Source organism: Bombina bombina, chromosome 5 (genome assembly GCF_027579735.1).
Source record: "Bombina bombina isolate aBomBom1 chromosome 5, aBomBom1.pri, whole genome shotgun sequence".
Lineage (NCBI taxonomy): Eukaryota > Metazoa > Chordata > Amphibia > Anura > Bombinatoridae > Bombina > Bombina bombina.
The window spans coordinates 894,075,553-894,091,791 of record NC_069503.1 but is presented as its reverse complement, the minus strand read 5'-3'; positions in this window follow the sequence as shown (position 1 = coordinate 894,091,791).

The following is a 16,239-nucleotide window of genomic DNA, read 5'->3' as shown; positions in this document are numbered from 1 at the left end:
TTTAGTATAGTGACGACAGCGGCGACATTGGGGGTGGCAGATTAGGGGTTAATACATTTATGTAGGTGGCGGCGACATTGGGGGCGGCAGATTAGTGGTTAATAAATTTATGTAAGTGCCGGCGACATTGAGGACGGGAGATTAGGGGTTAATAAGTGTAATTTAGGAGTCGGCGATGTTGGGGGTGGCAGATTAGGGGTGTTTAGACTCAGGTTTTATGTTAGGGTGTTAGGTGTAAACATACATTTTCTTTCCCCATAGACATAAATGGGGCTGCGTTACGGAGCTTTACGCTTCGTCATTGCAGGTGTTAGGCTTTTTTTAGCCGGCTCTCCCCATTAATGTCTATGGGGAAATCGTGCACGAGCACGTCAAAGCAGCGATTGTATTTGTGTGTGGTATGAAGCTCAACGCAGCCATATTCCCCACAAACGCCGTTTTTTTTGCAAACCTGTAATAGCAGCGCTATTAAAGGTGAGCAGTGGAAATAACTTGCAAGTTATTAGCAAGCCACTCATAACGCAAAACTCATAATCTAGCTGTAAGTCACTAATTTTTAGGGACAATAAACCCCAAATTGATTTCAAGTATGTTTAAATGTACTCTGAATGGTAAAAATTCTAAGCAATGCAAATCCACTTTTATTATTTAGTTACCTAATTGCTCTGCAGACCTCAGAATCTCAACCCTGTTATCTGCAACATAGTAATTGCTAAATCAGAGCAGGAGTTCCTTTGGCTGCCTTTTTTTTCTAACACCTGAGATCTCGTATATTTGAGCACTTATAACTTTTTTGTACAATATTTTTTGCTAATATTTTTTATCAGACAGTGTTATTATAATTGTAACTCTAATTTAGATGTATTTTTGAAGTATTTTTTACACTTTTTTGTCTTGTGTAACAGTTAACTTAGAGCAGTGATTTTCAACATTTTTTTTGCCGTGGCACACTTTTTTACATTAAAAAATCCTGAGGCACACCACCATCCCAAAATTTTACAAAATCACACATTGTAGAATAATACAGCATATATTATACATTATAATGATTGTCTGTGAATGAATGTCAATATGTCATGGTTGTAAATGATGCCTGCCTGTCTGCCTGATGAGCCTGTCACATCAAAACAAGCAAAATTTAAAAATATGTTACACTGTTCTCAGTCTGCCGCGGCACACCTGAAGATCTCTCACGGCACACTAGTGTGCCGTGGCACACTGGTTGAAAAACACTGACTTAGAGCTCTGAAGGCGCACTAACCCTGACAAGCGTAAATTGCAATTGCGCTCACACGTTTGCATTTACTTTCAACTTGTAATACTCGTGATCCTTCTAACGCGCAGTCACAATAAACCTGATGCTGCTTGCACGAAATTCGTAATATAGCCCTAAACAAGTGATAGATAGAATGATGCATTAAGAACAAATATTAACCTGATAATTATATGAAGTTGTATTATTTTTCAAATAAATTAGTTGTTTAAATATTGAAGAAATAAGTGCAGTCTCCATAAAGCAACAGGCCTGCCATGTTATAACCTAAGTTTTCTTAATTTTATCTTTTGTGCTGAGGCCAATTAGGGCCAATTAAAAATCAGTAATCACAGAGACCAAGATCACAAGATGTGCGGTATAGCCATATCGTACACACCGCGCAAAATGGGTCATTGCCGCTATTTCCATACCACGTAATTACAAGTCACCATAAATCTTTCTTTTGTCGGGTGGTATGGTGCGGTAAGCCGCATACCGCACAAAATCCAAGTTCCGACTTGGCGTGCTCATGCACCTATTCCCCCTTAGAGATCAATGGAGAAAAAATTTAGGAATAAAACCTAATACCTGTCTATGGAGAAAAATTTTTGACAAAAATCTAACACCCTAACATAAATCCCTAGTCTTCCGTACCCCCACATCCCCAACACTAAATAAAGCTATTAACCTCTTAACTGCCATCCCCCACATCGCTAACACAAAATAAACCTATTAACCTCTAAACCGCCATCCCCCCACATCTCTACTCTTAAAATAAACATATTAAGCCCTAAACTGCTGCCCCCACATCATGCCTACCTAAATTAAACGATTACCTGTGAAAAAGTGTTGCAGGCTCCTTCTTTTGAGCCTATGCATAAATTTGCTATTAAAGGGACAGTATACACCAATTTTCATATAACTGCATGTAAGAGACACTACTATAAAGAATAATATGCACAGATACTGATATAAAAATCCAGTATAAAACCATTTAAACTTACTTAGAAGCTTCCAGTTTAGCTCTGTTTAAAAGGTTACTGGAACACTGACTGCAAGTGGGAAATATCAGACACTCCCCCCTGCCTCTTCCTTTGCATATGAAAAGACCCTTTACACAAACAAAAGCAAGCTGAAGAAGGTATATGTCAGTATTCTCCTAAAACTTTGGGGCTTGGTTAGGAGTCTGAAAATCAGAGCAATGTTATTTAAAAATAAGCAAAACTATCTATTTAAAAAAAAAAAAAAAAAAAAAACTTTATGGGCTATATAAATAGATCATCTACAAAACATTTATACAAAGAAAAAACAAATGCATAATGTCCCTTTTTCTTGGAAGGTTTTGTGTCTTTTGGCTATCTCTTTTGCTAGAAGAGTTTACAAATTGTCTGCTCTTTCTTATGAACCTCCTTATCTTTCATCAGGATAAGGTTGTCTTAAGGACTACATTTGATGTTTTGCGTAAAGTTGTGTCTTCAGACAATATTAGTCTGGAAATTGTTCCCTTGCTTGTGTCCCAATCCTAAGAATGCTTCAGAAAGATATTTGCATAATGTGGATGTTCTTAGAGCACTGAAGATTATATTGATACCACTAAGGATTTCAGACAAACTTCTAGTTTGTTAGCTAACTTTTATGGTTCTAGGAAAGGACAGAAAGATTCTGTGTTTTTTTTATCCTCTCAGTTGAAACTTTTGATTCATAAGGTTTACTTAGGAACAGGTCAGCCGAAACGGAATACTGCTCATTCTACAAGATCAGTTGCCACCTCTTGGGCTTTCAATAATGAGGCTTCAGTTGACTAAAATTTCAAGGCAGCTACTTGGTCTTCTTTGCATACTTTTACTAAATTCTACCATTTTGATGTCTTTGCTTCTTTTGAGGTAGCCTTTGCTAGGAAAGTCCTTCAGGCAGTTGTCTCAGCTTGATTTAATTGTTGTCTGTTAATTAAATTTTAAGTGCATTAAAATGTCCTTTTTGGGTTCTTGTGGGGTTGTGGATTTAGTTTTTAAGTTAAAAAATATGTTTTTTAAATCCCACCCATTATGGCTCATTACTCGTGGTCTCAACAGCTTGAGTATTAGTTCCCAGGAGTAAAAAATCATGGACTTTCACCACCTGTATAAAAGAAAACATAATTTCTGCTTACCTAATAAATTCATTTCTTTCATGGTGGTGAGTGTCCACAAGACACCACCGTGTGGTTTTTGGTGTTGTTCTTTTCTTACGCACATCTTTTTTCACTGCTCCTTTTATTTTTGGCTCATTTCTTTTCTTACCTCATTTTGCTTGGCTATACATTAGACTGAGGTACCTGTGAGGTGGGAGGGGTTTTATAGAGCTCTTGGGGTTTGAGATTCTTTGCCACCCCCTAATGGTAGAGAAGAGTAATTCCCAGGAGTAATGGATGATGGACTCTCACCACCATGAAAGAGATTAATATCAGGTAAGCATAAATTATGTTTTTGGACTCTACTTGTAATAAAGGCCTTAATGGCGGATTCAATTTTGAGTGTCTACACCACATGATTAGACTAATTTATCCTTTAGGGCACTTGCTAAATTTAACAAATAATTGAGATAGAAAGAACTACTAAATGCATGAATATCCAGTCTCTGATTATTCAGATCACAGTGTTAAAGAATGACATTGTAGTTAGATAAGACAAACATTTGATCCTATGACCTCAAATATTATCATGTCTTTGGGTAATAAATATCCCCATTTTGTCTACATGAGAGTTTAAAGTTCAGACATCCTGAGGTTACACCACCCATTTGGTAGTGAAAGGAAATGGTTTATTTTGGGTAATTAATGTATCTTTCTGCAATTTTGTCTGCCTATTGTTTAAAAATGACAACAGAGAGAACCACCTGCAGAAAGGGAGCAATACTAGACAGTTTACATGCATTAAATTAAACTTTGTAACTTATTTAGAAAGATGCACAAATATAGAGCCTGGGTTCTAAAAGTAGCAAAAACGTTCTTAAAAACAAATACATAAAATAAACAGACTTTTTGGAGGAAAATGCTAATTCATGAGAAATTCATGAGAAAAAATGCACAATTTTTAGACACATAAGCATAAGCACAAAAAATAAATAATAGATGCACCAATCGTGTTAGATATTTATTTATTAGTTAGGAATGCAATTAGGGTTGCCAGGTGTCCAGTATTAACCCGGACAGTCTAGTATTTCTGTAGGCTGTCCTGTAAAATCTTCACAAAAATACTAAACTGTAAATGTCCAGTTTTTTAAGCCATGTGTGCTTGCTGAATGTAAAAGGCTTCTATGCCTCAATTCATTACAAATAATGAGAAGAAAGAAGTGGTGCAGTCAATGGGGTTAAATCACTTTTGTTTATATGTGTTACTGGCAGCTAAAGAGGTAAAATGAGTCACGTGTCAATTTTTGTATATGATTGCATAAGATGCTAGTTACTGGGTAAATAAAAGGGCTGACCACAATATAAAGTTAGATAAAGGAGCTGTTCAACATAGAGGACACTAACCCCTGCCAGCTTTCCAGATGGACTCTGCGGACCTCTGATGCTCCCAGCTCTCACTTCAAAATTCCATCGTTTTTTGGGCAGTGTGAGTGATATCAACAGGATGATTGGAAGACTTACTACTTGTCTCCCAGACCGCTGTGTTCCTCCACTCCACAGTGAGGATGACTCCCAATCATGCACGTGTTCATTATGCCTTGATTAACTGTTTGTATGCCAGTAAACAATAAACATTAAGTAATGAGCATAATGCTGTTGGAATTGAAACTATAAGGCTGATTTATCATGGCCCGAATGGAGCCAGATACATCTGTTTCCACGCGAGCCTTCAGGCTTGCCGGAAACAGGAGTTAAGAAGCAGCGGTCTTAAGACCGCTGCTCCTTAACTCGTACGCCACCTCTGAGGCAGCGTACAGCAATCAGCCCGATCACATATGATTGGGTTCATTGACATCCCCTGCTAGCGGCCAATTGGCCGCGAATCTGCAGGGAGCGGCATTGCACAAGCCTGTGATTTAATTGAACAGGGGTCAAGTTCTTCCTCCCATGTGAGGTGTTTAATACCCGAAGTTGTGTAAATTGTTTACCCCTTATGTTATCTAATTGGTGGAATGCACGCAATGTTTCAAACGGTAGATAGGTTTAACTACAAGATATGTATGAATCTATGTTTCAATTCTAACAGCATTAACAGCATTACACTCAATAATAAATGGTTATTGTTTACTGGCATACAAACAGTTAATTGTTTTGAATTTGTTTGATTGGGTGAGGGGCTTGGTCCCCTTTAAAACACACTGGCCTAGATTTAGAGTTTGGCGTTAGCCGTGAAAACCAGCGTTAGAGGCTCCTAACGCTGGTTTTAGGCTACCTCCGGTATTTGGAGTCACTCAAAAAAGGGTCTAACGCTTACTTTACAGCCGCGACTTTTCCATACCGCAGATCCCCTTACGTCAATTGCGTATCCTATCTTTTCAATGGGATTTTTCTAACTCCGGTATTTAGAGTCGTGTCTGAAGTGAGCGTTAGACATCTAACGACAAAACTCCAGCCGCAGGAAAAAAGTCAGTAGTTAAGAGCTTTCTGGGCTAACGCCGGTTCCTAAAGCTCTTAACTACTGTACTCTAAAGTACACTAACACCCATAAACTACCTATGTACCCCTAAACCGAGGTCCCCCCACATCGCCGCCACTCGATTTTTTAACCCCTAATCTGCCGACCGCCACCTATGTTATACTTATGTACCCCTAATCTGCTGCCCCTAACACCGCCGACCCCTGTATTATATTTATTAACCCCTAACCTGCCCCCCACAATGTCGCAGCCAGCTACCTACAATAATTAACCCCTAATCTGCTGACCGCAAAGCGCCGACCCCTATATTATATTTATTAACCCCTAATCTGCCCCCCTCAACGTCGCCTCCACCTGCCTACACTTATTAACCCCTAATCTGCTGAGCGGACCGCACCGCTATTATTATAAAGTTATTAACCCCTAATCCACCTCACTAACCCTATAATAAATAGTATTAACCCCTAATCTGCCCTCCCTAACATCGCCGACACCTAACTTCAAACAGCTCACCGCTATTCTAATAAATTTATTAACCCCTAAAGCTAAGTCTAACCCTAACACTAACACCCCCTAAATTAAATATAATTTTAATCTAACGAAATTAATTAACTCTTATTAAATAAATTATTCCTATTTAAAGCTAAATACTTACCTGTAAAATAAATCCTAATATAGCTACAATAAAAATTATAATTATATTATAGCTATTTTAGGATTAATATTTATTTTGCAGGTAACTTTGTATTTATTTTAACCAGGTACAATAGCTATTAAATAGTTAAGAACTATTTAATAGCTAAAATAGTTAAAATAATTACAAATTTACCTGTAAAATAAATCCTAACCTAAGTTACAATTAAACCTAACACTACACTATCAATAAATTAATTACATAAAATACCTACAAATAAATACAATGAAATAAACTAACTAAAGTACAAAAAATTAAAAAGAACTAAGTTACAAAAAATAAAAAAATATTTACAAACATAAGAAAAATATTACAACAATTTTAAACTAATTACACCTACTCTAAGCCCTCTAATAAAATAACAAAGACTTAGTGTTAGGTTTATTTAAGGGGGGTTTGGGTTAGATTAGGGGTATGTGGGTGGTGGGTTGTAATGTTGGGGGGGGGGTATTGTATGTTTTTTTTACAGGCAAAAGAGCTGAACTTCTTGGGGCATGCCCCGCAAAGGGCCCTGTTCAGGGTTGGTAAGGTAAAAGAGCTTTGAACTTTAGTAATCTAGAATAGGGTAGGGCATTTTTTTTATTTTGGGGGTCTTTGTTATTTTATTAGGGGGCTTAGAGTAGGTGTAATTAGTTTAAAATTGTTGTAATATTTTTCTTATGTTTGTAAATATTTTATTATTTTTTGTAACTTAGTTCTTTTTTATTTTTTGTACTTTAGTTAGTTTATTTCATTGTAGTTATTTGTAGATATTGTATTTAATTAATTTATTGATAGTGTAGTGTTAGGTTTAATTGTAACTTAGGTTAGGATTTATTTTACAGGTAAATTTGTAATTATTTTAACTATTTTAGCTATTAAATAGTTCTTAACTATTTAATAGCTATTGTACCTGGTTAAAATAAATACAATGTTACCTGTAAAATAAATATTAATCCTAAAATAGCTATAATATAATTATAATTTATATTGTAGCTATATTAGGATTTATTTTACAGGTAAGTATTTAGCTTTAAATAGGAATAATTTATTTAATAAGAGTTAATTAATTTCGTTAGATTAAAATTATATTTAACTTAGGGGGGTGTTAGTGTTAGGGTTAGACTTAGCTTTAGGGGTTAATACATTTATTAGAATAGCGGTGAGCTCAAGTCGGCAGATTAGGGGTTAATAATTGAAGTTAGGTGTCGGCGATGTTAGGGAGGGCAGATTAGGGGTTAATACTATTTATTATAGGGTTAGTGAGGCGGATTAGGGGTTAATAACTTTATTATAATAGCGGTGCGGTCCGCTCGGCAGATTAGGGGTTAATAAGTGTAGGTAGGTGGAGGCGACGTTGTGGGGGGCAGATTAGGGGTTAATAAATATAATATAGGGGTCAGCGATGTTAGGGCAGCAGATTAGGGGTACATAGGGATAATGTAAGTAGTGGCGGTTTACGGAGCGGCAGATTAGGGGTTAATAATAATATGCAGGGGTCAGCGATAGCGGGGGCGGCAGATTAGGGGTTAATAAGTGTAAGGCTAGGGGTGTTTAGACTCGGGGTACATGTTAGGGTGTTAGGTGCAGACGTAGGAAGTGTTTCCGCATAGCAAACAATGGGGCTGGGTTAGGAGCTGAACGCGGCTTTTTTGCAGGTGTTAGGTTTTTTTTTCAGCTCAAACAGCCCCATTGTTTTCTATGGGGGAATCGTGCACGAGCACGTTTTTGAGGCTGGCCGCTTGTGTAAGCAACTCTGGTATCGAGAGTTGAAGCTGCGTTAAATATGCTCTACGCTCCTTTTTTGGAGCCTAACGCAGCCATTCTGTGGACTCTCAATACCAGAGTTATTTTTATGGTGCGGCCAGAAAAAAGCCGGCGTTAGCTTTTCGACTCGTTACCGACAAAACTCTAAATCTAGCCGACTGTTTTGTATGGATAGATAGGATCTATGAATACGACTTGGAATGCCGAAACGCATCAGATCATGTTTATAACGTTTTGGATGTAACACACTGCTTATTTTAAAATTCTCAATCAATTTTGACTTTTTATTTATATAATTCTTAGTGCATGGACATTGTTTTTATGCCACTGGCAGCCAAGGGGTAAAATAACTGCTTAGGTGTCAAACATATACACGTGTGATTAAGAGTAGTGTGAAGGTAGAGCTTTTGGGGGAGCATCACTTACAGTCATACCCAAGCACCAACAGGTTGTCCAGTATTTTTTTGGAGGAGAGTTAGTAACCCTTAATGCAATAGGAGTTACATTTTGAGTGCAATGCCCCTTTATGCACGTATCAGGAATAGTGATATCGCGAATAGTTCGCCGGCGAATAGTTCCCATCGAACATAGCATGTTCGCGTTTGCCTCAGCGGGCATATGCGATGTTCGATCCGCCCCCTATTCGTCATCATTGAGTAAACTTTGACCCTGTACCTCACAGTCAGAATACACATTACAGCCAATCAGCAGCAGACCCTCCCTCCCAGACCTGGACAGCATCCATTTTAGATTCATTTGGAAGCTGCATTCTTAGTGAGAGGAGGGACAGTGTAGCTGCTGCTGATTTAATAGGTAAATTGATAGCTAGGCTAGTGTATTCAGTGTCCACTACAGTCCTGAAGGACTCATCTGATCTCTGCTGTAAGGACAGCACCCCTAAAAGCCCTTTTTAGGGCTAGAACATCAGTCTGCTTTTTTTTTTTCTGTGTAATCTAATTGCAGTTGCCTGCCTGCCAGCGTGTGTCAGGCTCACAGCGTATACTGTGCCCACTTGCCCAGTGCCACCACTCATATCTGGTGTAACAGTAGTGTACATTTAAAAAAAAACAACACTTTTTTGACTGTGAAATAATAGCATTTAGCGGCCTTCTAATTACCAGAAAGCAACGCCAAAGTCATATATGTCTGCTATTTCTGAACAAAGGGGATCCCAGAGAAGCATTTACAACCATTTGTGCCATAATTGCACAAGCTGTTTGTAAATAATTTCAGTGAGAAACCTAAAATTGCGAAAAAATTTAAGTTTTTTTTAAATTTGATCGCATTTGGCAGTGAAATGGCGGCATGAAATATACCAAAATGGGCCTAGATCAATACTTTGGGTTGTCTACTACACTACACTTAAGCTAAAATTAACTCTACAAGCTGCCTACATGCTCCCTAATTAACCCCTTCACTGCTGGGCATAAAACATCAGTCTGCTTTTTTTTTTTTTTCTGTGTAATCTAATTGCAGTTGCCTGCCTGCCAGCGTGTGTCAGGCTCACAGCGTATACTGTGCCCACTTGCCCAGTGCCACCACTCATATCTGGTGTAACAGTAGTGTACATTTAAAAAAAAACAACACTTTTTTGACTGTGAAATAATAGCATTTAGCAGCCTTCTAATGACCAAAAAGCAACGCCAAAGCCATATAAGTCTGCTATAATGGCATGTCTGGCACACAGTGTTGGGGCAAGGGTCCATCTGACCACTGATACCTGGTCTGCAAAGCATGGTCAGGGCAGGTATATCACCTACACTGCGCACTGTGAAGCGGGCGTAACCCTTACACTACCTGATCGATACAACATTATACCTGATGTTTTAAAGCACGTTATTCCAAACAATTTAGGAATGTTAGGTGATTTATGCCCTTTATGGATTAAAACCAGACTCTGCATCAACTATGTAATTTTCCATTGGAGTTTTGCCATGGATCCCCCTCCGGCATGCCACAGTCCAGGTGTTAGTGCCCTTGAAACAACTTTTCCATCACTATTGTGGTCAGAAAGAGTCCCTGTGGGTTTTAAAATTCGCCTGCCTATTGAAGTCTATGGCGGTTCACCTGGTTCGCCCATTCGCAAACTTTTGTGGAAGTTCACGTTCGCCGTTCGCGAACCCAATTTTTTAGGTTTGCGACATCACTAATCAGGAATATTACAAAATACAAAGTTCTCTAGACACACTAGCAGACAGTGTGACACATTATTTCAGGCCGGTTTTCACAGTAATAACATAATATAAAAAGGTAAATTCAAATTGTACAGATCACTTCCTTTGTAAATGCTGTGCCTCAGAAATCTGCAACGGGTTTACATTTATTATATCTAACACCTAGGCTTAGTTCCCATGCCGTTGTAAACTGTGTAAACAAGTATCTACATTAAAGTCTATTGAGATGTTTTATGTGACCAGTTTACAACACCAGTGGAAACTAGGCCCTAACGTGGTTCTTAATATCACTAGAACCTTATGAACATTTTTAACTAACATTTTAAAATATATATTTAATAACATGATTCTAGTTTCTATATACTGTACTACTTTTTCTAAATATGGATAACATAAAAACAAATGATCTTTATCAAAAGTACAATTAATCACATCTTTTCAATATCGAATTATCTCAGTTAAAATTCATGTCTCTTTACATGCGACTGAATATTAATAAAGTTTATTAAAAAGCATACAAAAAAGATTTAATTACAAATTGCCCTGAAATTAGGGTTTGCCACCCTTCTCTTAAAATACAGAACACTTATAAGTTGCACATGCTGCAGGGTGTGCAGGGAGGAATATAAATAGTGCTGTCCAGAAACACAATACATGTTCCTCCCTGCACACCCTGCAGCATGTGTAACTCATAAGTGTCCAGCAAAACATGGCTGAGGTGGCAACCCTACCTGAAATCATATTATTATCAAAAATACTGAGCAATGACTAATAGATTAGACAAATTTGTGACATCATGTGATGTCACTCAAAAAGTAATTTGCAATGACAGAAATTATGTCATCAACAAACTCAAAGAAGTTAACCACTGCATGTCTGCATTTTTATGTTTGAGATAAAACTTACTTTTTAAGATTGTAATCGCTCAACAATATTAAAGATATATTATTTTTGTGGCAGCAAGTATCTGCTGATAATTCATTTACAGTATAAATGAATTAGTCTATCCCATACCACGCAATCCTGACCATACAATCACACTTCCCTTCTGCTGGGAAACCCCCATTGGTAGACAATGATAAAGTGATGTGATCTGGCAACGATTCAGAGTCCTAGTCACTACCCGGAAGTCTACAGTAGAACTTCAGTAACTGTTTAAACTTCCTAAGAAAGGCACAAAACCCTAAGTGTTATGTATTATTGTTTTACAGTACATATATCTCTATAAAGATACAGCCTTTACAATGCTAAAAGGGACAGTGAAATGTTTGTTTTCTCCAAAATGTGTTTCCAATGACTTGTTATATTAGTAAATTGCTTCTTTGTTTTTATTTTTGAATATTAAATTGCTGGTTTTGTTCTTTGAAACCACAACCTTGCAGGAAAATCAGATCTCCTTATTTTATCACTTTCTGTACACACATATGCTTCTTTATATTATCTCTGTCTTTATACCAAAGCCTAGTACTTAGGGTCGATTTAACAAGCAGCGGATGATGCTTCAGACCCCGATCGTTTCTGGTCCGCCAGAAGTCGTTAGACTGCTGCTCCTTAACTTCTTTGCCACATTTTAGGTTGCGGACTGAAATCTTCCCGTGACACCCCCTCACTAGAAATGCTTGTGCAATATTAAATGTCAACAGCGTATACTGTCGGCATTTAGCAGGGTCGAGTGAACATGATTCGCTGCTCGACCCTACATAAATCTAACCCTTAGGGTCTGATGATCTAAACCTTGCAATGTCAGATGTAGTTTTTCTTTCTGACCCTGACAGGGGCTGCCCTGGTGAAATTATCGTAAGTTTGCAGTCTTTTAGTGTGGCGAGATGTCTCCTATTGAAAGTAATGGAGCTCGCTGGAAAGGAATACTGCACCATGGAGCCAAGTTAGCAGTGAGCAAGGGGCGCACTTTAAAAAAGTAAATCCTGCAGCAAATATAAATCACATTATACTGCTTTCTGTGTATAGTGTCTTACAATTACCTATATTTCTGTAAGCATGTGTTTTTCTATTAGGTTTATAAGTATTTTGAGTGTTTTGAGAAAAGCTTGCCACCTTTTAGATGGAGAGAAAAAACTGTGAGATATGTAGTGCAAAAATCTTTACAGAATCACACTGGGATTAGAGAGACAATTTTCATTTACGCTCATGTTCAGTCCATTTTATGAAAACAACAATTATGCTTTGTATTTTTTACTTTTAAGTATACATTTCCTGCTATTTTTGCACACCCGTTGTACTAAAATTACAATTTATGCTGTGCATATTTAATATCATTTCTTCCTTTGTAATTTACATACAAATTTAAAGTTTTTGAGAAAATACGATTTTTGGTGAACTATTTCTTTAAGATTTTTGATGCACCCTAACAATACAATTTTTCCATTTTTTTCATAGAAGTACTGGCGAGCATTTTTTTAATGATTTCGCCAGCCCAGAGACCTTTATATTATTCCACCAGGGAAATAGAAGTACTGGTGAGCATTCTTTTATAATCTCGCCAGTCCAGAGACCTTTAGATCATTCCACCAGGGAAATAGATGTACCTGCGAGCATTCTTTAAAGTGTCAGTAAACCTTAAAAATAATGTTATATAATTCTGCACATAGTGCAGAATTATATAACATTATATTAGCGCAATCTTTATAAAACCTAATAATCCCTTTTAATTTTTTTAAAAACCGGCTGTTTTATAGACCCGCTCTCTGTGCTCTTCTGAGCGGGTCTGTTTTATTCACACAGCGCATTGGGCCAGCTGTATAGTCACAGCCCAGCCCGACCGCGCCATTATACACAGTGCAGCTCGCTCCTGCTGTCAGACAGAGCAGGAGCGAGCTGCACTGTGTATAATGGCGTGGTTGGGCCGGGCTGTGACTATACAGCTGGCCCGATGCGCTGTGTGAATAAAACAGACCCGCTCAGAAGAGCACAGAGAGCGGGTCTGTAAAACAGCCGTTTTTTTTTTAAATTCAAAGGGATTATTAGGTTTTATAAAGATTGCGCTAATATAATGTTATATAATTCTGCACTATGTGCAGAATTATATAACATTATTTTTGAGGTTTACTGTGCCTTTAATGATTTCACCAGCCCAGAGATCTTTAGATCATTTAACCAGGGAAATAGAAGTACTGGCAAGCATTCTTTTATAATCTCGCCAGCCCAGAGACCTTTAGATCATTCCACCAGGGAAATAGAAGTACTGGCGAGCATTCTTTTATAATCTCGCCAGCCCAGAGACCTTTAGATCATTCAACCAGGGAAATAGATGTACCAGCGAGCATTCTTTAATGATCTCACCAGCCCAGAGAGCTTTAGATCATCAGGCCCTTAGAGTGAACAATTTAAATTAAGATTGTATTACTTATGTCTCCTGTTGCCCACTGGGAGTGTAATTTCTTCTGCTGACTATGTTTACACATACCTCCTATCATTAGCTTAATGGTGTGTTCAGCTAGCTGCCAGTAGTGCATTGCTGCTCCTTTAATAAAGGATATCAAGAGAATGAAGCAAAATTTATAATAGAAGTAAATTGGAAAGTTGTCGCTTTAACAATTCAAATGGCCTTGCATCCCATGGATTTGAATACAATAAACTAACTGAGCTATCCAGGCTTCAGAGCTGTTATTGTATTCAAGAGAAGCTCTGAAGCCTGGATAGGTCAGTCATTTTATTTCATTTAATTCCATAAACTTTATGCATGGCAAAATCTAATGGATTGGAACATGGGCCTTGAAGAGGCATAAAACACCTTGTAATTACAAAATGTATCTGCTGTCTTGCAATAGCTTAACATATGAGTCGCGTGAAAACATTCTGAATACATTTTATTTCTTATTTACTGCAATTGTTTTTCAATAGCCAAATTCCCCCCACTGCTTTCCTTACATAGAGGACCCAATCAACACTTGTTAAGGGAGTAGACAAGGGTAGCCGTCTTGTTAGCAAAACTTGTAATGTTTTGCAGTATTTTATCTTATCACCGGAACTGAAGGCAATAGAGATTGACATGTAGCAGGGTTATGTTTGGGAAGTCTGCATTGTGCACTTGCAAATCTCAGAATTATAAAAACCCAAATTTTTAGAGAGAAATAAAAGGGGTCAAAATAAATAATAAAAATATATTGCAGTTTTTGTACTATGCACAATGAAACATCTTATATTACAGTCTCAATGTTACTTATGTCCCTTTAATTGTGAGAAAGGATTTTTAGCTAAAATATAATCTACCACCAAATATCTCTTGTGAATCCTTTTAGATTATTGATGAAACCAAAGGAAATGTATTATGTGTATTATTTCTGGTTATTCTCCCATAAGCATTTAAAATAAATAACTCCCTGGCCACTGAATATCATTTTGTTAATGTTATGAGTTATATCTTTTGACATTACAAAATTAATGTGTGGCTCATATCTCCCAGAATTCATTAACTTTTGTAAATAGCACCAGGAGGCTTAGTGACACTGACAAAGTCTCAGTGACCCAGGTACAGAACCAAGAGACACTTGGGGGTCGATTTATGAAGCAACAGATGATTCTTCTGACCCGCTCCGCTTCAGGTTCACCAGAAGCGGAAGTTAAGAGGCAGGGGTCATAAGACTGCTGCTCCTTAACTCGTCCGCCACCTCTGAAGCGGCGGACAGCAATCATTCCGATCGGATACGATCGGGTTGATTGGCCGCAAATGTGCAGGGGGCGGCATTGCACAAGCATTTTCCTAGAAATGCTTGTGCAATGATAAATGCTGTCGGCATTTATCGATGTGCGGCGGACATGATCTGCTACGGCAGATCATGTCCTCCCACTCATTAGTAAATCGCCCTCTAAAGGTCAGATTTTATAAAGCTCTCGGGACTCGTGAGATTCTATATATATATACAATATATATATATACATACAGAGGGAAGTGCACTCATAGGAACGAACAACTGGCTCAATACCATTGTTAGCCTGTTCTATGGCGATTTACCACCTGGGGGCAGCTTTTTAGCCCAGTAATGCTTTTCACGGAGTAGAACTTTCCTGTAGTATATCAGTCTGATCCCGCCTATAACGGTCAGTCCAGCACCGAAATACCAGGCAATTCCTCTCTGAACAAGGAACACAGCAACCCCAGATGATCGTTTCGGCCTTCATTGGCCCTTGTCAGTGAGTTGTAGCCATATTCCTCTAAGCACACTGAGCAAAGAGTTGCCCCTTTTTCCTATAGGGAGACTAAATACATACAGAGAGAAGTGCACTCACAGGAATGAACAACTGGCTCAATACCATTGTGTAAATTCATATCTTAGTGTGATGCACATTCAAAAGAAGAAATCCAGCTCAGAAAATAGCCGAATGCTGCTGGCGGCCGCCATATTCATTATTCGTTTTCTTATGAAACAGCCGAATGCACATGCTTAAACAGCTATAGATAGATACATATAATTGCAAATATATATTGAATATATATATATATATATATATATATATATATACAAAACAACATTTTAAATTAGGGGGAGATAAAAGGCGAGTTTAAAATCCTCCACTACGCACAAAATATAGAAAAAATAACTCATTGTGTAGTTCATTAACAAATCTAGACAGGCCCAGAGGCTTGTTTTCCCACAGAAAACCTCTGAATTACATTGTTTCCAATGCAGCAAAGGATTGTGGGTCAGATATACAAATTAAGTACACAATGACACACCTTTTCTCTTGTTAAGTGTATCCAGTCCACGGATCATCCATTACTTGTGGGATATTCTCCTTCCCAACAGGAAGTTGCAAGAGGATCAC